Source organism: Myodes glareolus, chromosome 6 (assembly GCF_982192425.1).
Source record: "Myodes glareolus chromosome 6, mMyoGla1.1, whole genome shotgun sequence".
Lineage (NCBI taxonomy): Eukaryota > Metazoa > Chordata > Mammalia > Rodentia > Cricetidae > Myodes > Myodes glareolus.
Genome location: NC_142031.1, coordinates 29,047,415 through 29,075,375, shown reverse-complemented (window position 1 = coordinate 29,075,375; position 27,961 = coordinate 29,047,415). Strand labels below are relative to the sequence as shown.

General features: G+C 47.7%; 1 long non-coding RNA gene across 1 annotated transcript; it reads left to right on the top strand.

The window, feature by feature from the left end:
- Nucleotides 1-2,407: 2,407 nt before the first annotated feature.
- On the top strand, nucleotides 2,408-27,200 carry LOC148121701 (uncharacterized). The gene is made up of 3 exons (XR_015737973.1): nucleotides 2,408-2,554; nucleotides 24,667-24,828; nucleotides 26,911-27,200. It is a non-coding gene; the product is annotated as an uncharacterized LOC148121701 (long non-coding RNA).
- The last annotated feature ends 761 nt before the right edge of the window (nucleotides 27,201-27,961 follow it).

Genomic DNA, 27,961 nt, shown 5'->3' with positions numbered 1-27,961 from the left:
ATCAGTTGTGTGGTCAAGGTTTATTGACCAGGACAGACTCCAGTGCTGGATCCCTGCCTGAGTTTCCAGGGCTCCCTGATGACAGCTCCGCCCTCCCCGCGCCTCCTCTCCCCTCCACACTTTAGCCAGCAGCTCGCAGGACCTTCTTACATTGTGACTGTAACCTTGGCTTCCCTGGAGCACTAAGTCCTACTGTAGCTTCGGTGAGCAGGCCAACCCCCACCCCCACCCTCTGGCCTGTCCCTCCCCACACTGGGTAGCTCTGAGACTTGAACTCCCCATAACTGCTGGCATCTTCTATAAATGCCAATTCCCGTGTCTATTAGGGTCACTGGAAACAGGGGGGGGGGGGTAAGGAAATTCAAGAAATGATAGCAGATTCCTGGAAGTTACACAAAATGGCCAGAAGAACTGCCAGCAGGTTGCTTGTCACGGACTTTGGAGTCTTCTCTCAGAATTGAAAAATAAACTATTGGTGGCACATGGGCATAGGAAGAGCCACCAGTGATCTATGACCATTTTTATATTCACGGTGTACCTTTAGATGCGAAAATAACTTTAGTGGCCTCGGGCTCAGCAGAGCAGTTACCTAGCATACACAGCAGTTTGGTTTTGAGTCTTAGCACTGGTATGCACTCCTTCAACCCTAACACTCAGGAAGAGGAGGCAGGAGGATCCCAAGTTCAAGGTCACCTTCCGCCACAGAGCTGGTTTTCACCCAGCCTGGGTTACTTGATACTCTACCTCAATAAAAGGAGGAGGAGACAGCGAAGGAGAAGGAGGAGAGAAAGGAGGGCAAGCAAAAAATGTTCTTGAAGGAAGAGGCCAACACAAATGACAAGGAACCATCTGAAGCAAACTGGGGAAGCTCTGTCATTAGGAATGAATCGAAAAGATCGGTCAGATAAAGATCAGGAAATGGAATCAAAGCAACACGGGGCAAGGGCTGGTGCTTCTGTGGACCAGGATTTGTCGGTGGGCAGTATTGTGGAGGGTGTCTTAGCCCAAACTTTTAAAAATGAGACGTTATTGTTTAGGATGTACAGTCACAGGAACTCATGAGACAGCAGAATGAATGCCGTATTGAAACAATCTTATTTCACTGCCACAAGATGATAAAAGTTTGATATATGAACTTAATGCATAATGAGCGTTGAATAGATAATAAGTAAGCACCCCAGGCCTATTGAAACAATACAGAACAGATGCCTAACGAGATCAGACAGGATGGCACGCGGTGTGATGGGGAAACGCTGTCCGCCTCTCAGCTATCTCCCATTCATTCATTAGATGACACTCTGACATCTACCACAGGCTTTCCCGGAGCCAGGCACTGGGATACAGTAAACGGTAAGAAAGTTGCAGCCCCTGACTTCATGGCAAGTATGCTCTACAATTGTCACCAGCTGGAGGAAGACTTAGAAATCCTTGGGATTCAGACAGAAGTGAGGGACACTGTTAGCTGCACGCGGAGGGACTCCGCTGGCTTTTGCCAATGGAGAAAAGGAATCCTAAACATGCTAGTGCACAGACTCCGACAGAAGCCTGATAGCACCCCCACTGGGGAAAGCCCGCAGTACAAGGTATTTCTAGAGGCCATTCCCCCCATCATAACAAGACCAAGGACACAACATTCTTCTGAAGTATAAAATTCCCAAGCTCGCTTACGCTGTTGCTAAAGACCACGCCATTTCTTCACAGTGAGACGCTAGAAAACAGTGAACTAGAGGTTAAAAGCAGACGCGACCAGGTTTGAATCTCAATTTTACCATTTCAGAAGGGCAAAGTTCTGAAGCTTAGGAGTTCAACTTCATCCTTCTTGGCTCTATAACAAGTTTGAGGCCAGCCCAAGCTACAAAGTAATCACGATGACAAGTGAATAAATGAATAGATAGATCTACTGTCTTGTTGTAGAACGTCCTAACATGAAGCAGATAGTGGTTAGTTCACTGAGATATCATTCTAATTGTTGCAGGGACTAAAGGCAAGACTATCTAAACACTGTCTTACACAGATCCAGGAACCTCGAGGCTAAGAAGAAGCAGCCACTCTAGATAATGTAGCCCTAGCAGTTTGGGGATAGAAAAGAGACCCTGTGAGAGGTGGAAAGGGAATTGAGGACAAGTAGTGGCTTCTTTAAAAATAAGGGCACCTGAGGCAGAGAAGAGTGGGAAGGACAGGGAGGTGGGGAAACGACCCAGGCAAGGAGACCCGCATCCGGGAGGTGCTGTTCCCACTCTGCTGCAACCTGACAGGTGACTCATTTCCTACAGAGTCCCCAAGCCTCCACATGCCTCTCTGGATTCCACCCTGCTCTGCCTTTTGTCCTCTTAGTGAGCAGGGTGCCACCCCCAAAGGATACATGCAAGCCCATTCTTTAGGTTTCATGCATTCCTGACTCTGATGACTCTCCGTCTTCTATAGAAGAAGATGGCAGTGTTTGACCAAGACCTAACCACACCCTCTGCCTAGCCTCCTTTTTCAGGTCAGCTCAGGACCCATCACTACTGTATTGCAAAGTCAGGAGCAAGGGCCAGAGCAAGACGGACCGGAGGTGAGTCAAGAGTCTGTTTCCACTCTTTGGTTTTGTGTGCTTGCTTGGCCATGTGGATGCCCTTGGCAAAGTGACTTTAGGTCACTCACGTTGGGGAAGACGGTCTCTCAGTCAACGCGGGACTGTCCGTGTTGGGTTGGGGCTCTCAGGTTGTAGCGGCAATTTTTCGGCAGTTGTGTATGGTGCATGTGTGGTTGGGAGGAGGCAAAACCGTGAAGAGGGTTGTGGTACTTAGTTCCTTGTGGGCCATTGTAGGTGTGGTTGTGACTTGTTGGATGTCCTGGTTTGTTAATTTTTGTGCTAGTTTTAGGAAACCCCAGCCTTACAACCTGAATCCTGGTTCCACCCATACTTTAATGTTTCTCTCCCACCTTCTATGCCTCCTTCCCCCCATACTGTTCAGAACCAGGCCAGAAAACGCCCTTCCCTCAACTCATCTGTACCTCTTTCTATTTTTTTTCTGTTTTTTAGTGTTGTTGTTTTAACATTTTTCTCCTATTTTATCTTATTCATATGAGTGATTTACCTGCATGCAAATTTGTGCCTCATGTGAACAGGGCTCAAAAAAATACAGGAGAGGACATCAGATGATTCCCTGGAGGAGAGGGCATCAGACACCCTGAAGGAGAGGGAGGGCATCAGATAGATACCCTGGAGGAGAGGGAGGGCATCAGATAGATACCCTGGAGGAGAGGGAGGGCATCAGATAGATACCCTGGAGGAGAGGGAGGGCATCAGATAGATACCCTGGAGGAGAGGGCATCAGATACCCTGGAGGAGAGGGAGGGCATCAGATAGATACCCTGGAGGAGAGGGCATCAGATACCCTGGAGGAGAGGGCATCAGACACCCTGGAGGAGAGGGAGGGCATCAGACACTCTAGAACTAGTTACAGGTGGTTGTGAGACATCACATGGGTGCTGAGAACCTAACCCAGGCCTTATGCAAGACCAGGCACTACTGAGTCATCTCTCAAGCCCCTTGTTTTTGTTTTCTTGAGATAATCTCAGTAGGCAGTCCAGCTGACTTGAAACGCACTATGTAGCCCAGACTAGCCTCAAACTTGTGGCTATCCTCCTGTCTTCGCCTCCTGGGTGTTGTTGTGTGCTTTTGGATGTTACCAGGGAGGTTGTCTCATCTGTCACTGTCTAAATACCAAACTCACGAGTTGCTTCCTTTGACCAGGGTGGTTGGGGGGAGGGGGGAGGGTGGATCAGACTCCAGTGTCATTGGTTTGTTTAGAGAAGAAAATTAAGGCAGTCCCTCTTTATACGCTCAGGAAGCTAATAAAACGCACAGTGCTGTGACACCCAGGAGGTCACAAGACTCACAACCCCCTCCCCAAGGTTCTTCAGGACTGAACAATTTCTAAAGAAGGAGAAACGTTTCGGTGGAGTTGCCCACAGTTCTTCAGGGAACTCCAAGGTTGTGGTTTTCATGAGTCGTCATCCATGCTGGGAAGGGCTTTAGGTGCTACATCTACCTTTGGTCACCCCAATAAGCTCACTGGGTCACTCGGCTAGATGCGGGTGGAGTCAGTTCTCTGTTCTGTCGCGAGGGCCCTACTTAGGGCAAATAGACACCTATTCGTTCGTGTGTCCCTGGGAAAGGTCACACCACACCAGGCCACTGTTCATTCATTTCCACATTCACAGTCTGGAATCCATTGCCAAGCAACCCGATAAAGGACCTTGATCTTCCATAGGGACAAGGGCTCCAAAACCTATCTTTCCATAAAAAAAAAAAAATCACCTTTTGATCTGTGTGGAGTCAATCATCAGTAAAGCAAAGCTAGATTAGTCATATCTGTCTTGACAGTGGACAGTGGACAGTGGACGTAGTAACATGTATTCTTTGTGTTTCTTTGAGAGATCTTTGGTCTCTCACCAACTGAATTATGCAGCTGGTTAATCTACTATATCTAGGAGCAGAGTTCAGCACATTGCACCTGTTCTTGAAAGATAGAATTACCATTTTTAAAATCTATTTTCACCTGGGTATTCATTTCCCATTTCATTATGCTAGTAATTTCTTGCACTGAACTATTTACTGAGATCCATAGCCTGAAGGATATTCTAGAACAAAATGTCTTCTTGTAATTGTCTCTGTGTCCTAGTCTTTAACTCTAGCCTGTCCTAGATAATTTGCACAGAATACACTTTTGGCGACCTTTCTTAGTTCGTCTTATTTCATCATTTTCATTGTGTGTATATGCTATACGTAAGTGCAGGCATATGTGTGGCACAACGCTCCTGCGGAGGCTAGAGGACACGTTTTAATAGTCAGCTCTCCTTCCACTGTAGGGTCTGGGCCTCGAGCTCTGGTCATCCAAATTGCACAAACACTTCCCGCCTCTGAGCCAGCTGGCTGGTCTTTGGGTTAATTTAAATTCTACCATCAGGTGCCAGTTACATAAAATCAAGCACTCCTATTTTTCAGTCCATAAATTTCAAATGTTTATAAATAGTTTAAAGGTTTCAAAAACCTGCTAGTCAAGGAGGTGCATGCCTGAAATCCCAGTACTCAGGAAATAAAGACAGAAGGACTCAAGGAGTCCAAGACCATCCTCAGCTCCATAGTGAGTCAGAGGACACCCTGAGTCCTTGTTCAAAATGCTGCTGCTGCTGCTGCTAATGATGATAGTAAGAATTTTAAAAATAAAGTTTATGACTGAAGAAATGTTAAAAGTGCTTGCTGCTCTTTTAAAGGACAGTTCCTAGTATCCATATCAGGCATCTTACAACGTAACTCTTCTGGCCTGTACAGTAGCCCACATACATGTGTTCATACACACACACACACACACTTACACACATATACAACTTTTTGCACATGCACATGTGCACATACCCGACACATATTATATTTGCACCTTCACGCCCACACACAACTCTCTGCAGTACTGTAGATTGGTCCTAGGGCCTTAGAGCATACAAGACAAGCACTCCACCACTGAGCTATAGTCTCAGCTCCAAGAGGTCTCACTAAGTTGCCCAGATTGACCTTGAACTTGCTTTGTATAGTACAAGCAGGTCTTCAGACTCCAATCTTCCTTCCTCAACTTCTTGAGTGCTGGGATTATAGGCATGAGTCACCACACCAGAAAGCTTGCCACTCTAAAATGTTTGTTTGTTTGTTTGGTTGGTTGGTTGGTTGGTTGGTTGGTGGAGGGGGTGCTTTGCCACAGCAAACTCGTGGAGGTTAGAGGATAATTTTCAGGAGTTGGCTCTCTCCTTCCACCGTGTGGGTCCTGAGGATTATCAGGCTTGGTGGGAAGTGCCTGTACCCACCGACCATCTTGCCAGCTCTAGTCATATCACTTTGATCAGCATTTACAGTTTTTTCTGCCTGTCTGAAGGTATATCTCCATTCTACCCTTAAGTGTCATTTCAATCCCCCTCTTCTTCAATTATTAGAATTACTTACAAGCACTTAGAAGTCATGTCTCAATTTTCCATTCTCTATATTCTTCTACATACACATTTCCACCACATTCTGGGAAACTCTTCTCAGTTGTCCCTCGCAGATTCCTGCTTTTATCTTGTATGTTATCAAATCTGTTTTTTATTGGTAGTCTTTATATATGTTTCTATATGTGGTATGTATGTTTGCAAGCATACTCACATTTGTGTGTGAGGTATGTGTGTGTTCATGTGTGTGGTATGTGTCTGCTGATGTGTGTATGCTTGTATGTAAACCTGTGACTGATGTCTGAATTCTTCCTCAGTCATTACTGTCTTCACTGAGGCGAGTCTCTCAAACTCAAAACTAGCCAATGTGGTTTGTCTAGCGGGCCAGCTTGCCCCAGGGATCCTCTCTCTGCCTTTCAGTGCTAGAATTACAGACGGGTTACTATGTCCATTCCTCATTTACATGCATGTTGGGGATTTGAACTCCCTTCTTCAGGCTTGTACAGCAAGTGCATGACCCACTGACTAATCTCCCCAGCTCTTTAGCAGCATATTTATATCAAATTTATCATCATCATCATCAGTATGTAAGTCCAAGCATGCAAGTATCCCTCTGTGCCATGGAGATCAGAGAACAACTTTTGGGAGGTTGGCTGCACCCACTCAATTCCTCAAGCTTCCTCCCTTGAATCTGCATGTGAAGGTTGGATTGCAGCAGCTCTTTTAGACCATGAGCAACCTAAAATGGAAGCCCTACCTTACTCTTTTGCAATTTCTTGGGTAGTAGGTATGACCTTTATTAAGGGTTCTTGGGTACCTTCAGCATAGAGGGCCTGTCATGGGAAAGACCAAGCTGCAGTTAAAGGCTTACAGCTTTCAACCCCACCCCTCCATCCTTGGGGAAGAGGAGAGAGACTTCAGCAGTTCATCAATCATGCCACTCACGAAGTCTCCATAAAACCTGAGGGTGAGCGGAGAGTAGTAGTACAGGCCTAGAATCCTGGGACTTGGGAGGTGAAACAGGAGGATCAAAAGTTCAAGTTTGCTGCAGTGATGGCGCTCACCTTTAATCCCAGGACTTGGGAGGCAGAGACAGGCGGATCTCTGTGAGTTCGAGGCCAGCCTGGTCTACAGAGTGAGTTCCAGGACAGGCTCCGGAGCTACACAGAGAAATCCTGGCTTGAAAAACAAAGAAAGTTTAACTTCATCCATAGGTATATATGAGCTCAGGGCCAACCTGGTCTACATGAAACCCTTTCTTAAAAAATAATAATAATCTTGGGCTAGAGAGTTATGTCAGCACTGCCACTAGGTTCAGTTCCCAGCTACCCACACGGCAGCTCACAACTGCTGGGAATTCCAGTTTCAGGGCATTCAACACCCTCTTCTGACCTCCAAGGGCACCAGGTCCACCATAGTACATATGGATACACACAGGCAAGCACACATATACACATTTTTTTTAAAAAAAGGAATGACTTAAGTGCAAGGTTTGGAGAGCTGTTGGGTAAGCGGACACACCCATGGGCAACACCCATGTGCACACACCTATGGGCACACACCCGCCAGAACAGAAGCTCTTGCACTGGAGACTCTTCCAGGATGCACCCTGTGCCTCTTCACCAGCATGCTCCTTTGCATCTCTCTGCCCTTTATAATAAACCAGTCAATGTTGCGCTCTCCCGCCAGTTCTTTGAGCTATCCCAGAAGTCACCAAGCCTTGTGCAACCAAGTCAAAAGCGTAGGCAGCCCGGAGGCAAACTATGTGTTATCCAGTCTGTAATTTTTATTATCATTAATGTGCACCGATTGACATATCACTGTAACATTTGCATAGCTTGCCTCTTTTGATTGGTGTCTGAAGTTTTATGTGACTGGGCCCTTCACCGATGGCTCTGCACTAAATTAAGTTGTAAGATTGCAGGTGGCATCTCAGAGAGATGGAGGATGGGTTGACACGGGAAGGAACCATACATACCTGGTGTTGTAAGAGACATACTGAGAATATATGTGTTTTTCTCACATAGTCATCATGCTGACATCCTATCCCAAATATATATTTTTAAAGGTCTGAAGGCTGGGCATGGCACACATATTTGTAATATTAGCACTTGGCAGGCAGGGGCAAGAGAATGGCTGCAAGTTCAAGGTTACCCTTGGCCTATATAGCAAGTTTCAGGCCTGCCAGGCCCCATAGTGAGATCCAGTCTCAAAAACAATATGATCTAGAGAGATGGCACAGCAGTTAAGAGCAGGCACTTCTGTTTCAGAGGATGTGAGTTTGGTAACCAGGACCCATGTTGAGTGGCTCACAGCTGCTTATAACTCCAGCTCAGAGTACTCGTGGTCTCTGAGAGCGCCAGCACTTACACACATGCACATGCTTACTTAAAATAAGTCTTAAAAAAAATTTAAACCAATTTTCTAGGAAAGTATATACAACAGTATCAGACAGCCACAGCTGCAGGACAGCCACGACCCCAGAAAAGCCACGACCCCAGAAAAACCACGGCCCCAGCAAGGCCACGGCCCCATCACAGCCACAGACCCAGCACAGCCATGGCCCCAGCACTCTCGTGATTTTCACATTCCCAACAGTTTTTAGGTTTCCCAGTACCCGATGGTTTTCGCAGCATCATGCCACAGACATTGAGAAGAACCCGGACTGACAGTCTGCTGCACTGAGGCTGTGTAGGAATCCTGGCACGGCATCAAGGGTTCTGGGATGCAGGTGCTGGGCCTCATCCTGCCTCTGGGCATCCCAGTTGGAGCCTACATTTGCATCCCTGGCAGAAATCTCACAGTATAGTCATTCCCGGGGCAAAATCCCAGTTTATCCCACAAAGTAGCAGAGAAACAAAGCAATTGTAAATACTAGGTATTCATAAACCTTTGACTCTTCTTTTTTAACTTTATTTTTGTTTTTGATGATTTATTTTTAATATTTTTTTTTGTATTTTACATCCCAGTCACAGTTTCCCCTCCTTCCTCTCCTCCCCGTACCCACCCCCTACAACTTCCCCTTTGTGCAACACTTCCATCCACTCCTCCTCTGTTTCTATTCAGAAAACGGCAGGCTTCCCAGGAATATCAACAAAACATGGCATATCAAGTTGTAGTAAGACTAAACACCTCCCTTCGTATTAAAACTGGGCAAGGCGACCCAATATGAGGAATAGGGTCCCAAAAGCCAACAAAAGCATCATAGACAGCCCCTGTCCCCACTGTTAGCCCCACAAGAAGACCAAGCTACACAACTGTCACTTATATTCAGAGGGCCTAAGTCAGTCCCATGTAGGCTCCCTGGTTGCCAGTTCAGTCTCTGTGAGCCACTGTGAGCCCAGGTTAGTAGATTCTGTGAGTTTTGTTGTGATGTTCTTGACCCCTCTGGGTTCTACAATCCTTCATTTCTCTCTCCAGCATGATTCCCTGAGTTCAGCCTAATGTCTGGCTGTGGGTTTCTGCTGGATAAAAGCTCTCTGATGGCAATTGAGCAAGACACCAATCCCAGTACATTCCATAAGCAGGACAGACTGCAGGTCAAAGGCTATGTGACTGAGTTGGTGTCCCAATCCCTGCACTAAAAAAGTCTTGTCAGTTCAGTCTATGTATCCGCTACTGGTAGGAGTATCAGATGGGGTCATCCTTGAATATTCTTGGGAGTTTCTCTTGCGTTCCAGGTCTCTACCTGACCCTGGAGTAACCCTCTTTCCACCAGTCTCTTTAAGTACTGTCCTCCTCCATTCCTCCCACCTGATCCCTCATGTTCCCGCTCTAGCTGCCCCCAGTCCACCCACGAATTTTCTATTTACTCTTTCTAGGGAGATCCAAGTGTCGCACCTTTGCCCTTCATTACCTAGCCTCTCTGGGGCTGTGGATTATAGCATGGTTATCCTTAATAGCTAATATCCGCATATGAGTACATACCATGTTTGTCTTTCTAGATCTAGGTTACCTCACTCAGGATGATTTTTTTTCTAGTTCTATCCATTTGCCTTCAAATTTCATGATGTCGTTTTGAGCAGCTGAGTCCTACTCCATTGCATTTTTTATCCGTTCTTTGGTTGAGGGACATCTAAGTGTATTTATTTATCTTTAAGTGTGCACCCGTTATTCTTCCTTCCAATGATACCCAAGTAAAAGAACAACAGACAACAACCATTTTTGTTCTCCACGGGGAATGACTCCAAACACAGTGTGTGTGGAGGAGTAGCAGCAACGAGAGGGGAAGCACAGAGAGGCAGAGAATAAGCAGGCTGTGGTGCCCTAATCCCAACCTTTGCTCAAGAGCCGGAGACAGGAGGATTACCCAGAATTCCAGGCCAGTCTGAGCTACACAGTGAGACCCTGCCTTACAGCAAAAATGAGCGAGCCGTGAAAGGGAGAGGGGCAGCAAGAGAAGTGGGGCCCCAGAACGGTTGCCACGGAGAAGCAGTGAAGACACTTAGGGGGGTAGGGCATAGTGTGGAAACTGAGGAAGGGAAATGGATAGCCTATCTGGAGCAGGAAGTTTTGCCACTCATAGCTCCGCGGGGACACCCAGGAGGGTGACTTCACAGCTGGGGGGCGTGGTCTCCAGGAGATGAGAGGAGTGGAAAAAGACCTTGTGTCCGGCATCTCCTGCTTCACGTGGACACGGCCTCACTAGGGCCAGCGTGACCATTGTGGATGTGAGCCGAGCCAGGCTCCTCTTCCCAAGGTCAGGCTCCCGAAGCTAGTTACCCAACCACGTGGAAATGAATCAGGGCCCCGCCAAGCTGCACGGGGCGTGGGTGTGGGCCGGAGCCCTGGAGACTTACACAAGTCTAGAGAGCTGAGGTCATCGGACTCAGCACAACTGCTCAGAGAAGGCAGGGACTGACGAACCTTCCCCCAACCTCCGCCCCCCCCCCCCCCCCCCCCCCCCGGCCGCCGCAGCCGCCGGCGCGAACACACACACACACACACACACACACACACACACACACATATCCAGGACAGAAGGAGAGAGGGAGACCAGGAGAGCAGTGACTCTTAGCAACAGAAAGACTTTCCAGCTCTGGGTTGACTTTTTGATCTTCCTTGTCACTTCCTGGGTCTGCATATTAGCATAATAGTCTTCTTCCTGTCTGCCTCTGCGGGCAAGGGAAGGAGGTCTTGGGTATGGTCCGGACAGCTCCAAGCTTGACCTTTACTGACTGGTCTGGCGCCTGGTTTTGGCACATCCCTGGGGACTTCTCGGAACTGGGTCAGAGAAGGAAAGGGGCTCCTTCCAGAGTAGCGCTCAGCTTGTGGTCGCCAGTCAGCGTGGGCTTGGGGAGAGAGGGCAAGGTCTCCAATCCGGCTTTGGATCCCCTGCCTCAATAAAGAAAATGAAGAGTGATAAAGGAAGATACCTGGCATTCATATTGGGTCTCCACAGGCACATACACACCCTCACATCTATGTGCACCCACATGAGCAAAAACGCGTGCGTGGATGCAAACATACACACATATAAATGCAAACACACACACAAAATAAATAAACAAACAAACAAGACAGCCACAGAGTGGCGGGCAGAAAGCTACAGTGGCTCTCTGTTGAGCTCCTCCTGTGTCCTGGCACCTTTGGTGTGTGTTCTTCATGGTGCTCCTGGTGTTACCACTCTGGGTTTCTTTGAGTGTGACAGTTGTTTAGTCACATATCAGACACAACACAGGAGGGCCAGGGCAGCTCAGCCTCAGCCTAAGGCTGGGAGAAACTGAGCAGAGTGACCTACTAGCCCAGCCTGGGCCTTGGAAGCCAGGCCAGTAAGGCAGGGTGTCAGGCCCAGACGACAATGGGGCAATGCCCGGCCAGAGTGGGTGCAGGGCAGTGAAATAATATGGACAAAGCAGCCACCTGAAGCATAGCCAAGCAGGGTGCCTGTGCGGGCATTTGTAGCCTTGCTCCAGGATTTAGGAGAGCTCTCAAGTCCACAGCTGGGGAATGGGCAGAGGCCCCAGAAGATCAACAAGAAAAGGACCCAGGAACACAGGTCCAAAGGAAACATCCGGGGTTCTGCCTTGGATCTCAGAAGGAGGCCCTAAATCACCATGTTAGATAAGGAAGGGAAAGAAAATGCATGCCAAGACATTGTAAAGGACTACAGACTAGACACCTGCCAGGGAGATGTATGACTGAGACGAGGAAAAGGTGGACTTCTAGAGAGGCAAAGAGTGTGTTATCTGAACCTTCGCGGGCACAACCAAGGTCTCTACGAGCCTACATGGATGAAGACTTTGTATGGCCTGAAAATGGTGTCCTCCTAGACAACAACGGCATATAGACGCCACTTCTGTCAGGAAGGTTTCTACTTTCTGCAGATGCACCCCACACCTGGGCACATAGCTATGGATAGAGGAGTAGGATTTGAGTGCCCACTAGGTTAGCCTCAGTTACGAACCACACGCCACATACCTGTATGTGGATGCCCCAGGAACAGCTCAGGGAGAAGACTTAGGGACCCACCTGTTCCCCCTGGCTGTGGGCAAGCCCAGGCCACCCAGTGAGGAGCAGTGACTGAGGTGGGCTTAACTCCGGCAGAGGAAGTGATTATGGTGTAGGTTGAAAAGCCAGCCCCACCCTCTGGTTCCCCACCCCACCCCTGGCCCCGTAGGGGATAGCTCCTAAGGGATGGCTCCTTAAGTGATCCCTAGTTCACAGGGCTTGGAATTCCAAGAACGGAAGCTGGTAAAAACCCCTCCTCACCTTGCAGTCCCAGGACCAGAACTGGAGAAGGGCTGATAAGCTAGGTAGCTCAACCACAGCCTGCAGCCAAAAGTGCGACCTGCAGGTTAATTAGCAGAGACAACTATAAGGGCTTAAACACGCGGTCTCTCCGCGGCCACCTCACAGTCCCACCCCACAGCATCACATCCTGACCCTTCCCCACATCACACACATACATACACACTCACACACACACCACACTCACAACGCACACACGCACGCGCACACACACCACACACACAGTCATATATCTTGGAGTCCCAGTTGGTTTCATCTCAGGCAGTCCCGAAATGAGAGAAGACAAGACACACCAAGATGCCCCACACAGTATCACAGGAATTATGGGGGTGAGTGGACGCCAGTTGTCTGGGTTCCCGTCTCAGTTCTATACATTTCCTGCCTGTGTGGTATACAAGTTATGTCGCCGTCCTGTGCCTAAGTTTCTCCTTGTATGAAATGGGGGCGTTAGTAGCTGCTATGTGCATGAGGTGGCTGTTTAAATCTATAAACAGGCTGAGTGGGTCCCAGCATTCTGGAGGCAGAGGCAAGTGGGTCTTTATGAGTTCAAAGCCAGCCTGGTCTACATAGCAAATTCCAGGCCAGCCAAGGCTACACAGTGAAACCTTGTCTCAGAAAAGTAAACAAATAAAATAAGCACACAAACAATTCAAACTGTGCTCACCATGAATCAGAGCTTCCAACACAGAAAGACTTCTCCCTTCGCAGCATCCTCTGGAACTAGGGCCAATCTGTGTAACATCTCCCTTTTTAACTAAGTCATTCACTACTCTGTTTTTATTCATTTGGCTGCATTTTGGCTGTTCTGGGTTTGAAATCCAGGCTTTCAAATTTACCAGGCAGGTGCTCAGCCACATCTCAAGCCCTTTGCTGGTGTGTATGTGTGTGTGGGTGTGGGTGGGTGAGTGTACTCACATGCATGGGTGTGTGTCCGTGTGAACTCCTGGGAGGAGGGAGCACATACACTCAGAGGTGGAGCACTGCCTCAGGTGCCATTCCTCAGAAGCTGCTCGCCTTAGTTTTTGAGACAGGGTCTCCTATTGACCTGTAGCTAACTGAGCAAACGAGGCTGGCTTACTGATGATCCCCAGTAATCTACTTGTCTGGCCTCCCTGCATGAGTCACGGCCATGAGTTCTGGGGTTCAAGCAGATCCTTTACTGACTAAGGCTCCCTCACCTCCCATTCAGCAATTTTGAGACAGGGTCCCTCTAGGCATACCACATGCCCCGGACTCGGTATGTCGCTCAGTCCGGCCTCAGACTCTCAGGATCCCTCCGTACCCCTTTGTAAATGTTGAGGTTACAGGTGTGCACCACCACACCCAACTAGCACCTCACTTGGTACAGCAACCCATTTATGAACACACACAATGGGTCAAATTATACCACCCCACCTTGGAAATGTACTCACTAGGAAGCTTACTGAGTATGACTTGACCCCACATGTCAGGACATAGGTGGCTAAGTCATCAGAGAATATGGCCAGAGATGATCTGGTGAGAGAACAGGTGCTCCGGACTGGACAGGACACTGGAGGAGCAGCCGGCTAATGTCAACCATATAGGGATACAGACGGAGGCTTCCCATCATCCCACATTTCAGTAGAAGCCCCCGAATACTGATGTTTTTAAATTATCTTTATTTTTTTAATTAATAAAATTTATTTATTCTAGGTTTTTCACATCATGTGTCTTGGTCCCATTCCTTCCCTGTCCCTTCACCTCTGCCCCTCTACTCCAGCACCCCTCCCCACCATGAATAAAACAAAATTCAAGAGCAAAAGATGAAGAAAATAAAATGAGAAAGCTTAAAAAAATAAAAAAAAAAGGGAAGGAATTAAAAATCTCATCATGGAAGCTGCAGGGTGGCCCATGCCATTCCCTTTGTCTATACAGCTCTACTTGCAAGAGCTCATTGCAAAGAATCATTGGTCAGGATCAAGGCCCTTTATACATTTGATGCTGGGCACTCACCAGGACGCTTCCTGATCATCCCGTTGGCGCCCTGGTTGCGCAGATCCTGCAGCTGTGGGCCTTGGGTCAGGTCCCTTCACATGCTCCAGCAGACCATAGATGGAGTGGATGTTGGGACAGGGTCTGGGCCTGGGTCAGAACCCTGGGTCTGGGCCTGGGCAGCTGTAGGGTTGGTCTGCCAGATGGGAAATGGGCACAGCGGTCTCATGCTCACGGTTTCAGGGCTGGCTCACCCACACCTGTTCTCACCGGGTTGACTCTATTGTGCTCCTCCGTCAAGGTGCAGTTGGTGTGGGTCAGGGACAGCCCTCCTACTCTTGTGACCACTAGGCCAGCTCTCCCACCTGCCCCAGATGTTGACGGGTGTGTGGGGGGAGGGTAGCTCTCCGCTGTCCACTCCACAACAGGACAGATGGGTAGTGGGGACAGCTCTCCCATGCTCCCAATTTTGGGGCTGTCTCACACACACCTTAGTTAATAGAGTTGGCTCTATTGTGCTATCCTAGTGAGGTGCAGGGCCTGTTCTCCTGAACGATGAAGCTGGTAGGGGTCAGGGATAACTCTCTCTCTCTCTCTCTCTCTCTCTCTCTCTCTCTCTCTCTCTCTCTCTTTTTCTCTTGACCTCTCTCTTTCTCTCTTGACCTCAGGGTCATCTCTCTCACCTTCTCAGACATGTGTGTGTTGGAGGGCACTTCTCCCTCACCCATGTCACCACAAAACAGATGGGTAATGGAGGCAGCTCTCTTATGGTCACGGTTTGGGGACTGACTCTTTCACACCTGTGCCGACAGTGTTGGCTCAATTGTGGTGCCCTGGTGAGGTGCAAGGCCTGCTGCTCCCAAGTGCTGCAGCTGGTGGGGGTCAAGGATGGCTCTCTCTCTTATGATCACAGGGCCAGCTCTCCCACCTGCTTCAGGCATTGATGGGCAGGGGGGCAACTCTCCTCTGCCCGTGCAGCCATAAGGCAGATGGGTAAAGTAGTGTGATTTCTAATTGGCCCTTATAATGAAAACCCGGAGTCAGATAATCAGGAGTGAAAGCTGAAAGATCAGAGAAGTAGAGCGGCCAGTCACTAGTTCTTACCTCCATGAAATTCTCAGAACCAAGGGAGCAAGATCCTGCCTCTCTGAATCCTCAGTCTGAATGCCTCGAGCACCTGTCTCCTCCCGCCTTATATTCCTCTCTGTGCCCAGTCATATTCCTTTCTGTCTTCACCTCCCTGGTGTTAAATTAAAGGTGTGTGACTCCCATGTACTGGGATTAAAGGTGTGAGAAACCACTGCCAATCTAGTGTAGCCCAGGGTGGCCTTGAACAAGTGTGACTATGTGGAAATTGTGAGACACTATGGGGTATATTTGGGGTTTTTAAGACCCTCTTTTCTTGCCTGGATGTATTAGTTACATGTTGGTGTTTATAGTTATTACTAGAGTTCTCCATTCTCCAGCTGAAAACATATTTTAAGTAACTGAGACACAAGACCTCTGAGTTTGTCCAAGAATGTTGCAATATTGTTTCTTCTTCTCCTTCTTCCTTCCTCTCTTCCTTCTTCTCCTCTTTTTCATCTTTCTAAGAAAGGGTTTCTCTACATAGCCCTGGCTGTCCTGGAATGTATACCAGGCTGTCCTCAGACTCCCAGAGAGCCTCCTGCTTTTGCCTCCCAAGTGCTAGGATTGAAGGTACGTATGAACAACCAACGCCTGTTTCAGCCTTTCTGATTTATTTCTATTGTTTACTCTGTGTGTATGTAGCGTGTGTGTGCACGCACAGGAGTGTGTGCTTGTGTTACAGGTATGGTGATGTTCATGCTGTGGTACTCCTTTAGAGGTCAGAGAACAGCTTTGAGGGATGGTCGCTCCCTCCCCCATGGGGTCCAGGGACAGAACTGCAGATGTTAGGCTCGCCTGGCGAGTGCTTTCACCCACTGAGCCATCTCACTTGGCCACCTGGCTCACTTTAACGTAGGATTCATTTTTTCCAGAACTGAACCCTGACCCAGAGCATGCCCAGCAAGAGTCTGCTACCGTGCTATATCCCCAGCCCAACAAGTGACATCTTAGGAAATAGCAAATAAAACCAGCAAAGGAGAGGCATTCTTGAGCCCATGCATACACGCACAGTGCCAAAAGCCTAGCCGGCAGGCTGCTAAGAAAGTGGCTCTTGGAAATTCACCCTGGCAGCTTTCATATTCCATCAACCTTGCAAACCCAACTGCAGGTCACCTGGGCTTTTCTGGCATCCAGAACCAGCAAACAGCTGGGCTAAAGGTGTGGTGGTGCACACACCTTTAGCCCCAGCACTTGGGAGGCAGAGGCAAGCTGATCTCTGTGAATTTGAGGCCAGCCTGGTCTACAGAGTGAGTTCCAGGATAGACAGAGCTGTTATATAAAGAAACCCTGTCTTGAAAAACCAGAAGAAAAAAGAAAGAAAGAAAGAAAGGAAGGAAGGAAGGAAGGAAGGAAGGAAGGAAGGAAGGAAGAAAGAAAGAAAGAAAGAAAGAAAGAAAGAAAGAAAGAAGGAAGGAAGGAAAAAAAAAAGAAAGAAAGAACCAGCAAGCTCACTGGCTGGACCTAGTGGCCTCTGTACCAGCTGGCACCAGAACACCTCTCCTTGACTTCTGAATCCATTTGGCAGTCTTGGTACACGCTGAGACCAGACTGTTGTAGCAAAGAATTGCAAAGACAATGACCTCAGTAGAACTGAAGCAACAGGATTAGAGCGGAGGGCAATGGGGAAGGGCACCTGTGCTCACACGCCCGCCGGCCGCCGAGCAGGTTGCACAAGCCTGGTAGCGCCTCAACTTGAGGAGCTCAGCATTCAAGGTAGAAAGAATTGTTTCTGGGGGAAGGAATGGAAGAAGAGTGACATGAAGAAGCTATGGGGACAAAATCTACTGTGGCCTCAGCTAGAGGAGTCAAGGGTACATCCTAAATTTTATCCTTCGGATAGTAATGAAGCTTGGGAAAACCCTAATTGTCACTTTCCTCCACTATGAACGGGAATTAGCTGCTTCTCTTGTTGCTGCTTTTACAAAATACTGGACTAGGAGCTAGAGAGATGACTTAGTGGTGAAGAAGGCGTTCTACTCTCTCAGAGGATCCAAGTTCGATTCCCAGCACCCATGTCAGGTGGGTCACAGCTGCCTATTGTTACCCCAGCTCCAGGGAAATCCTGCACCTCTGCCCTCTGGGAGAAACTTGCACTCATATGTGCAAACGCAAACCCACACACAGACAGAGATACACATACACATAATTGAAAATAAAAGTAAATCTTTTTTTTTTTTTTTTTTTTTTGGAGACAGGGTTTCTCTATAGCTTCGGAACCTGTCCTGGAACTAACTCTTGTAGACCAGGCTGGCCTCAAACTCGCAGAGATCTACCTACCTCTGCCTCCCGAGTGCTGGGATTAAAGGCATGCATCAGCAATACCTGGCAAAATAAATCTTTTTTTAAAAAGTTTTAAAAAATATATTTAAAAAGTACCAGACAAAAAAACCTTGACAGCAGAAGGGCTCCTCTCAGCTCACGGTTCTAGCGGACGCTGTGCATAATGGCGAGGTCACGACAGCTGGAGGGTGGCTGGTCACATTGCATCCACAATTAGGAAGCAGAGAGGAGACAGGAAGTTTGACTGGGCTATGAAACTCAAGGTCTACTTTCTGTGGCCCACTGTCTCCAGAAAGATCCTACCTCCTAAAAGTCCTATAATCTTCCAGAATATTGCAACCAGCAGAAGACCAAGTGTTCAGATACATAGGGGACATTTCATACTCCAGTCCAACAGTAAAACAGAAGTTGGAGACTAGTATGTGCTTACAATATCCCAGATACCACGTGAAGCATTTAGCGTGTGCAACCCTGCTTTCAGTGACGTGAGTCCCACGATCATTTCCGTGGTTCAGATGTGGAAGCTGAGGGTTACAGAGGTTTATTTATTTGCTACTGACAGTGAAAGAAGAAGTTATTGTAGAAGTGGGAAAGGCTTCAGGGTAATGCTGGAAAGACCTTTATTTTAAACACTTATTTTAATTATGTATATGTCTACCTATATTTTGGCATATGCACGTGGGTGGGTGCTTGTGAAAGCTAGAGGTGCTGGATCCCCTGGACCTGGACTTACAGGCCACAGGATGTGGGTGCCGGGAACCAAACTTGGATCTTCTGCAAGAACAGCAAGTGCTCTTAACCACTGAGCCATCTCTGCAGCCCCTGGAAATATCTTTTTAAAAGCAAATGGCTATCAAGTGAGCCAGAGAGGATAGGAGTACATTACAAGCAGAGATCAGGTTACACCAAGGCCCAGAACAGGAAGTGAGCTAGAGAGCTTGGCAGGGCGGGGTGTGGGGGGGGATTAGACTGGGGGAGTCAGAGCTGAGGAGTTGGGTTGTGATAGGTCATCCCTGGCTTTGAAAAGGATAATCACGTGACTGGGTTGGTTATCCTAAGTGAACCGATGATTTCACTGTGTCTTTTAGAATCAAAGTTGGCCATTCATCATGGCTCCAGCCCTGTCTACATTGTTACCTCTGTCAAGGCCCCCGTTTTAATGCTCTAACGTAGTTTATGGTTCTGCTATTTAAATCCTGCTTAGAAGGACACAGGGCGTCTACCTACCTACAGATGCACACACATGTATGGACTTGGGGGAGGTGCAGGCCAGGGGAGAGGAAGGGCGAGAGAGAAATGGAGGTGGGGGCAGCAGGGACCAGGCAGAGTAAATAAACAGGTCGCAGCAGCCAGCAGAGAGTCAGAGGAGGGAGCAGCTGGTCCGCGTGTCACATGTCCCTGGAGGTTAAATTGGATGAGGACTATAAAAAGACCCAGGGATTGAGTGATGAGAAGGTCACCCAGGACCACGTAAGTGTCAGATAAAGAGGTACAGGCAGGAAAGACAGACACGCAGTCCAGCAAGCAGTCTGCGCAGGGAAAGGGAGCCAGGGGCAAAGTGAAGGAGGAGCTTTTGACTGCTGTCTTTCAGGCGGGGTGGGGCGAGGTGTGGGGGGAGCTTTCTGTTGTTGGTCTTTTGTTTTTGTATGAGGTAGAGTCTCACGTAGCCCAGGCTGGCCTTGAACTCGCCACAGCTAACATTGTTTCAATCTGACTCTCCCAAGTGATGCCACCCTGCCCCAAGTATGTGTTGAGGTGTCATGTAGCAATAGCTGACCTTAAACTCCTAATCCCCCTGCCTCCACCTCTCACATGCTGGTTTGTGTTGCAGTTTTTGTTTGCAGTGGGGGGGGGGAGCAGAGGGAGGAGCTATGAACATGGATGGAAAGAGGAGCTCTGGCCAGGGAACAGCATGCCCCGGGAAAGCAGGCAGGGACTGGTAAACCTGTATGGACGTTAGTCTTTGATATGGGGAGAAAGCAAAAGTTCACATTTCAGGGTTCCTCTGGGAATGGCTGAGAGATGGGAGCATGCAATCTGACCCAAGAACCTGAGAAATGGGCTGATAGCCTTTCCTCCCCTCTAACTATTGAAAAGGCCACTGCCCCAGCCACAGAACCCTAACACTTTACTGCCCTTTCTGAATCTCTGGGGCCTTCCCTTTTCTGGGGCCTCACTTTTCCTGCCTGAGGAGCCTAGTGAGGGTGGGGCACGTTGGAGGGAAGGACGGCAGAGGAGGACAGGGGCAAGCCAGAGCTTGGTGATACAGGCTCCCAGCCCAGGCCTTCCCCGTGCTGACTCCAGCTTCTTCTAAGAGCTGGGCTCCCTCCCATGGATGGACGGTTCCTGTCCCACCTGTTTTCTGATCATACGTCTGCCCATTCCAAAGATGAACTCAAAAGAAGCACACATCCAAGAGACGGCTGGGGGAGGGGGGAGCTGTAGCACGTGGGTCGGCAGAGGCCAGTGGCTGCCACACGTAGGTAGGTATCGCAAGGACAGCTGTGGGCACAGCGGCAGCAGGTTCTTTAGAACCTCTGCCTGTAGCAGGAGCCCAAGACAGCCCTCTGCTGCCACAGCCTGGCACAGGAAAGCTGCCTGCTGGTAGACTCAAGACTCCGAGCTCTCTTCATCTGGAGGGGAATCCCTGGCCCCTGAAATACTTCTCTGAGACTGCAGCAGCAGCAGTTCACCGTGTGAATGTCCCTGTGAGAGGTGACACTTGGAATCCCAGCGGCCCTGTTTTGGTTTCAAGCATTCTTTAACAATGTCTCAAATGCATATATTAAATTTTGGTCATTTTCACCCACATTTCTATCTCTCCCCCTCCCCCTCCCACTGAACCTTTTCTACTTCCTAGCAAGTCTCCCTCCTACTTAAAAAAAAGTTACACTACTTATTTAGTTTGTATACGTGTGTGTTTGTGTGTGTTGGGGAGAACATGTACATGTACACACGTGTCACAGTCAGACTACAACTTACAGGAGCCAGCCCTCTCCTTCCACTGTGTAGATCCTGGGGGTTAAACTCAGGTCATTAGACTTTCTGGTAAGTGGCTTTACCTATTTAACCATCTCAACTCCCCCCACCATTTAACTTTGGGGTGTGTGTGTGTGTGTGTCCTACTATGTTTAACTAGAGTTGTTTACATAAGCATAGGAGAGAGAAAAACATCCCAGCATTTCAAAGCTGAGAGGATAAGGCTGGGCACAGTGGCACAAGCCTTTAATCCCAACGTAGGGATGTAGGGCAGGCGGATCTTTGAGAGTACAAGGCCAGCATGATCTCCATAGAAGTTCAAGGCTAGCCAGAGCTATATGGTGAGACTTATCTCACTAATTTTTTAATAGTGCTTCAGAGCCGAGAGACTCTTTAGAGTTCTCCTTGAACAGATAGGAAGCTGGGCAAGGTGGCCCATGTCTGTAATTCCAGTCCTTGGTGGGGAGGCTGAGGGTGTGGGATTTCCATGTTGGCCTACATAGTAAGTTTCAGGGCAGCCCGGGGTTATAGTATGAGAACTTGTCTCAATCAAGCTGAAACCAAAGAGGCAAAAATAAAAACAGGTGTGAACCCTTAAGTCCAGTGACCGTGAGCAACAATCGAAGGTCACACAATGAGACAGAAACAAAGTGAGGACCTGGCCGTGGCCCCCCTTACATGCGTGGTGAAGATGGCCTCTTCAGGGCATTACCACCTCATTTGAAGGCAGAAGCCACTGGTGCCCCCACTTCACTGTAGCCTCACCCATCCCTAGCAGAGAAAATGTACAGAGACTGGTAAACCTGGAAGAGGAAGAGACCCTAGGCCTGCCATGAGTCAAGAAAAGTTTCTAAACTCTAAGCCCTGGGATGACTGAGAGAAGAGCGGTTTCTACCCATCTCCATATCCCAAAAGTACCACAGGGAGGGTGGGGGGCGGTCACTGATGCAGCTGCAAAATCCTGGCTCTTCAAGTCCATGGGACAGTTCTTAGGGGCTCCTTCTTCCTGCCTGAGCCACCCCAAAGGGTTTTCTCAGACTCTCCAAGTTCCATGTAGAGTTCTCATAGCTGAGCCAGGTGTGGTGGCTCTCACCTTTAATCCCAGCTCTCGGGAGGCAGAGGCAGGTGAGAGCTCTCATAGCTGGCAATTGTGTATGGAACCAGGTCAGATCCCAAATCTGTCTGTCTGGATATGGCTCTACCACAGACACTTCCTAGCTCCGTGACGTGACGCAGGGCAGGTAAGCTAACTTATCTGCGTCTCCATCACCTCACACTTATGATAAGATAAAAGCTATAGGCTGTTGTGAAATCACCAAGATAATTTGTGGAAAGTGCTGAGCACAGTCAGTGCCTGGTGTGAGATCCTTTTTAGGCCTCTGCCTGATGGGTGCAGATATCCCTGTGTGAGAACGTTGGAATGGCCACATTCCATGTGGTAGTGTCTCTCTGGCCGTAGCCAAAAGTAGATGATTGCTATGTCAGCTAGTTTTATGTCAACTTGACACAAGCTAGAGTTATCTGCAAGGAGGGAACCTCAACTGAGAAAATGCTTTCATAAGACTGAGCTGTAGGCAAACCTACAGGGCATTTTCTTAATTAGTAACTGACGGGAGAAGGCCCAGCCCGTTGTGGGTGGTACCATCCCTGAGGTGGTGGTCCTGGTTTCTCTAAGAAGGCAGGCTGAGCAAACCACAGGACCTCTGCACCAGCTCCTGCCTCCAGGGTCCTGCTCTATTTTCATTTCTGTCCTGACTTCCTCCAATGGTGAACAGTGCTGTGGCAGCAAAAGCTGAATAAACCTTTTCATCCCCAAATTGCTTTTCGGTCATGGTGTTTTGTCACAGCAATAGAGATCCTAACTAAAACAATTTCTGAGGGGGACAGATCAGAGCACCTCAAAGCATCCTCTTCAAAAGATTAGAAGTCTCTCCTGCGAACAGAGCCACAGAGTCAACTAAGCAGGGCTCACAGAGTCAGAAGTGGCAATTACAGAGCCTGTATGGGTCTGCACTAGGTCTTCTGCATACATCCTGGGGTTGTTTAGCTTGGGAATTTTGTGGGAGTCCTAATAGTGGGAGTTGGGGTGCCTCTGACTCTTTTGCTTGTTCTTGGGACCCTTTTCCTTCTGATGGGTTGCCTCGTCCAGGCTGGATATGAGGGTTTGTGCCTAGTCTTATTGTATCTTGTTATGCCATGTTTGGTTGATATCACTGGGAGGTCTGCTCTTTTTTTGAAGGGAAACAGAGAAGCAATGGTGGGCTTGGGAGGGACCTGGAAGGAGTAGAGGGAGGGAAAGCTGTGGTGGGATGTATTGTAGGAGAGAAGTATAGATGAAAAGAGGAAAGAAGGAGAAGGAGGAAGAGGAGGAAGAAGAGGAGGAGGAGGAGGAGAAGAAGAAGAAGAAGAAATTGTTCCTGCTACCTCAAAAGTGTGTGTATGTGTGTGTGTGTGTGTGTGTGTGTGTGTGTAGGGAGTACACATGATATGTGTACATGCATGTGTTGTGTAGGCTAGAAGTCAACCTTGAGTGTTACTGCCACCATGCCTAACTTCATCTAAGAAGCTTATCTAACTTTATCTAAATGGATGTTTATAATTTTCTCACATAACTGTTCTGTCTGAACATGTTTAGCTTTTGAGACAAGAGTGCCCTAACTATGTAGCTCAGACTGTCCTCAGGTTCATGGCAATCTTCCTGCTTCAGCTTCCTGAGATATGAGCTACCACACCTGACTTCTATTTGAGCATTCAGAAAGCCTAGTATATTGCAGAAGAAAAGGTCAGTAAAAATTAACAATAGGGGAAGACATTGAATGAATCCAGCAAGTAGTGGAGAAGTTATGAGGAGATGACCTGAAAACAAGGCATTAACTTTGTACATTAAACAAGGAGACCCACTTATCTTTACCCTGCTTGTTTCCCAAAGTGCTGGAAACCAGGTTCAGAAAATTGAATTGAAAGCAGGAGCAACAGCTACAGATCCAACAGCTCCTAGTGTCTGAAAGCACCTCAGTGTGAAGGTCTGGCTGCTGTCCCGGTGTCCTCTGGGTTCTGGCGGTTCTGTCGCTGTTGTAAAATACCTAAGGAAAAGCAATTTAGGGAAGAAGGTGGTTTATTTGGCTCACAGTTCCCAGTTACGGCAGAGAAGTAGCAGTGGCAGGATCCTGAAACAGCTGCTCACATCACATTCACAACTAAGAGCAGAGAGAAATGAATGCGTCCATGCTCGCTGGCTTGCATTCAGCTCAGCGTCTCCACTCTTACATCAGCCTAGAGAATGACGTCACCCACAATGGGCAGGCCTTCCCGCCTCAGCTGATATAATCTAGACAAGGCCCTGCAGACATACCCACAGGCCAACCTGATAGGCACAATCTCTCATTGAGATTCTCATCCCAGGTGATTCCAGATTGTGCCAAGCTGACAGTTAAAGCTCACTGTCACAGTGCGCTTGTGTCCCTGTGCTATTTTCCCGCTTCATGTTGCCAGGCAATCTCCAGTCTTCCTTCTGTCACTCTAGGTTAATTTGTATTTTTTAAGAATTTTATAAAAATCCCATCATACCAAGATTCTAAGATTCTAAGATTCTACCAATATTCTCTCACTCAGCCTAACTATTTTGCAAGATGATCATTTTTGAGACTCTATTTAAACCTTTTTTAAAAAAACAAAAAGTATGAGCCTGGAATGGTGATGCACACCTGCAATGTGTCATTCAGAAGGCTGAAGCAGAAGAATCTCTGCAAGTTTGAAGCCAACCTGGGCTACAAGGTAAGTCTGAAGCTAGCCTGAGCTACGCAAAAAGACTCTGTCTCAAAAAAGTCCAAAACTATCAAATTAACTAATTCATTAACATTTTGAAACATCTTTTGCTCTCTAAGCTGAAATTAATAGTTAAAATAACATACCAATAATTTTGTTTAAAAAAATACAGTAAGGGGATAGGGAGATGGAATCATGGGTATAGTGCTTGCTGTGGAGTCGTTAGGGTGTGTGTTCAGATCTCCAGCACCCACATCAAAGCTGGGCACAGAAGGCTGGTCTGTAACCCTTGAACTGGGGAGAAATGAGGCAGACAGACCCCAGGGCTCACTGGGCAGCAGACAAGCTAGATCAGCAAGGTTCCGTTTCAGTGAGAGACCCTGCTGTAGCCAGATTGTCTTTGGGCTGCCAGCTCACAAATACGACACAGAGACTCATTATTGACTATGAGAGCTAGGTCTTAGCCTAGGCTTGTTCCACTAGCTCTTATAACTTAAATTAACCTGCTTTTAGGAATTTACATTTTACCATATGGCTTTTAACCTTTCTTTCTTTCTTTTCCCTCCAGGTCTCACTGACGTCTCCTCTTTGCCCTATTATCTCCTCCTACTTCCTCTCTTCCTGGAAGTCCCACCTACACCTCCGGCCTAGCTATCGGCCATTCAGCTCTTTACGCAACCAATCACAGCAATACATCTTCACACAGTGTTCAAATAACTCGCAACACCTTGCCTCAAAACATGCAGTAGAGATCAACGGAGAAAGATATTTAACAGTGATTTGCAGCCTCCACACTTGCATGCCCGAACAAGCATATCGACACACACACACACACACACACACACACACACACACACACACACACATAAATTAAATTGTCCTGACCAAGGAGGAATAAAAGAAAGGCAATTTGTGATACAATGCAGTGTTCCACCGTGTGAGCTGTACATTCTGGGAAACACAATAAAGTCATTAGATGGCTCCATCATCCGACAGCGGATAAGCTCCAGACAAATTAAAGCAGTTCAGCTGAATGACAGCCACACTTTCCTCATTATACTGTGTTGTATTGCTTATATTGCATTTGTCATAAAAAACAAACCTCTATCCTTTGTGTATAGAAGGACTACTGATTTTTTTGAGTTGATCTTGTATCCTGCCACATCACTGAAGGTATTTATCAGCTGTAGGAGTTCTTTGGAAGAGTTTTTGGGGTCACTGATGTACACAATCATATCATCTGCAAATAACGAAAGTTTGACTGCTTCCTTTCCGATTCGAATTCCCTTGATCTTCTGTTGTCTTATTGCTATTGCTAGAACTTCAAGCACTATGTTGAAGAGATATGGTGAGAGTGGACACCCTTGTCTTGTTCCTGATTTTAGTGGAATGGCTTTGAGTTTCTCTCCATTTAATTTGATATTAGCTGTTGGTTTGCTGTATATTGCTTTTATTATATTTAGATATGGTCCTTGTATCCCTAACCTCTCCAAGATCTTTATCATAAAGGGGTGTTGAATTTTGTCAAATGCTTTTTCAGCATCTAATGAAATGATCATATGTTTTTTTTCTTTCAGTCTGTTTATATGATGGATTACATTGATAGATTTTAGTATGTTGTACTCACTCATTAGTGGACTCTAGCCATAAACAAAAGACATTAAGCCTATAGTTCTCAAGCTAGAGAAGCCAAATAACAAGATGAACCCAAAGAAAAACATATATAGATCCTCCTGGAAATTGGAAGGAAACAAGATTGCCAGGCAAAAGTTGGGAGCATGGGGGTGGGAATTAGGGGTGGGAGTCGTGATTGGGTAAGGGGAAAGGGGGAGAGAGAAGGGAGAAAGGAAAGACTGGAGAGAGCTTGGGGGAGTGGGAGGGTGGAGGTGGAGGAAGGGCGGATATAGGAGCAGGAAAGAAGATATCTACATTAAGGGAGCCATTTTAGGGTTGGCAAGAGACTTGGCTCTACAGGGGATCCCAGGTGTCCACGGGGATGTCCCCAGCTAGGTCCTTGGGCAGCAGAGCAAAGGGTGCCTGAACTGGCCTTACCCCACTATCACACTGATTTTAACTCGAATATCACCATAGAATCCGGCTACAGATGGAGATAGAGACAAAGTCCCTCATCAGAGCTCTGGACTCAGCTCCCAAGGTCCAGTTGAAGAGCAGAAGAAGAGAGAAGACGAGCAAGGAAGTCTGGACTGCAAGGGGTTGGTCCACCCACTGCGACAGTGTGCCTGTTCTAATCGGAGCTCACCAAATCCAGCTGAACCAGGACTGGATGAGCATGTGATCAAACCAGACTCTCTGAATGTGACTGACAATGGGGACTGACTGAAAAGTCATTAATAAAGGCACTGGGACCTGTTTTTACTGCATGTACTGGCTTTTTGGGACCCTAGTCTATTTGGATGCAAAGCTTTCTAGGCCTGGATGTAGTGGGGAGGGCCTTGGACTTCCCACAGTGCAGGGTACTCTGCCCTTTCTTAGGGAGGGAGGAGGGTGAGTGGGGGAGAAGGAGGGGAATGGGAGGAGGGGAGGATTTGAATTCTCATGAGGAAGGGGCATTTCCACGCAGATTTCAGGATACTTCATCACCAGCTGTGTTGTTGACAGTGAGAAGTTTTTCTAAGTCATGACAACCTTCAGTTATCAATAAAAGTCCAGTCTCCCCTCGACTTACACAGTGGTTGCACTCTTTAAGAAGGGTAGATGCTAGAGAGACAGCTCAGTGGTTAATAGCGATTGCTGCTCTTGTAGAGAACCCAGGTTCAGTTCCCAGCACCCATCTGGTTGGTGACTCACAACCATCTGGAATGCTAGCTCTAGAGCACAGGTTCTCAACCTGTGGGTCTCCACCCCCTTGGGGGTTGAATGACCCTTTCACAGGGGCCTCATATCAGATCTCCTGAATATCAGATATTACATTACAATTCAGAACAGTGACAGGTTACAGTTATGAAGCAGCAAAATAATTTTATAGTTGGGGGGTCACCACAACACAAGGAGCTGTTGTATTAAAGGGTCACAGCGTCAGGAAGTTTGAAACCCACAGCTCTAGAGGATATGGAGGCCTAACACACACGCACATGCAGACAGACACTCATACACAAAAAATAAATAAACAACAAATCTTTTT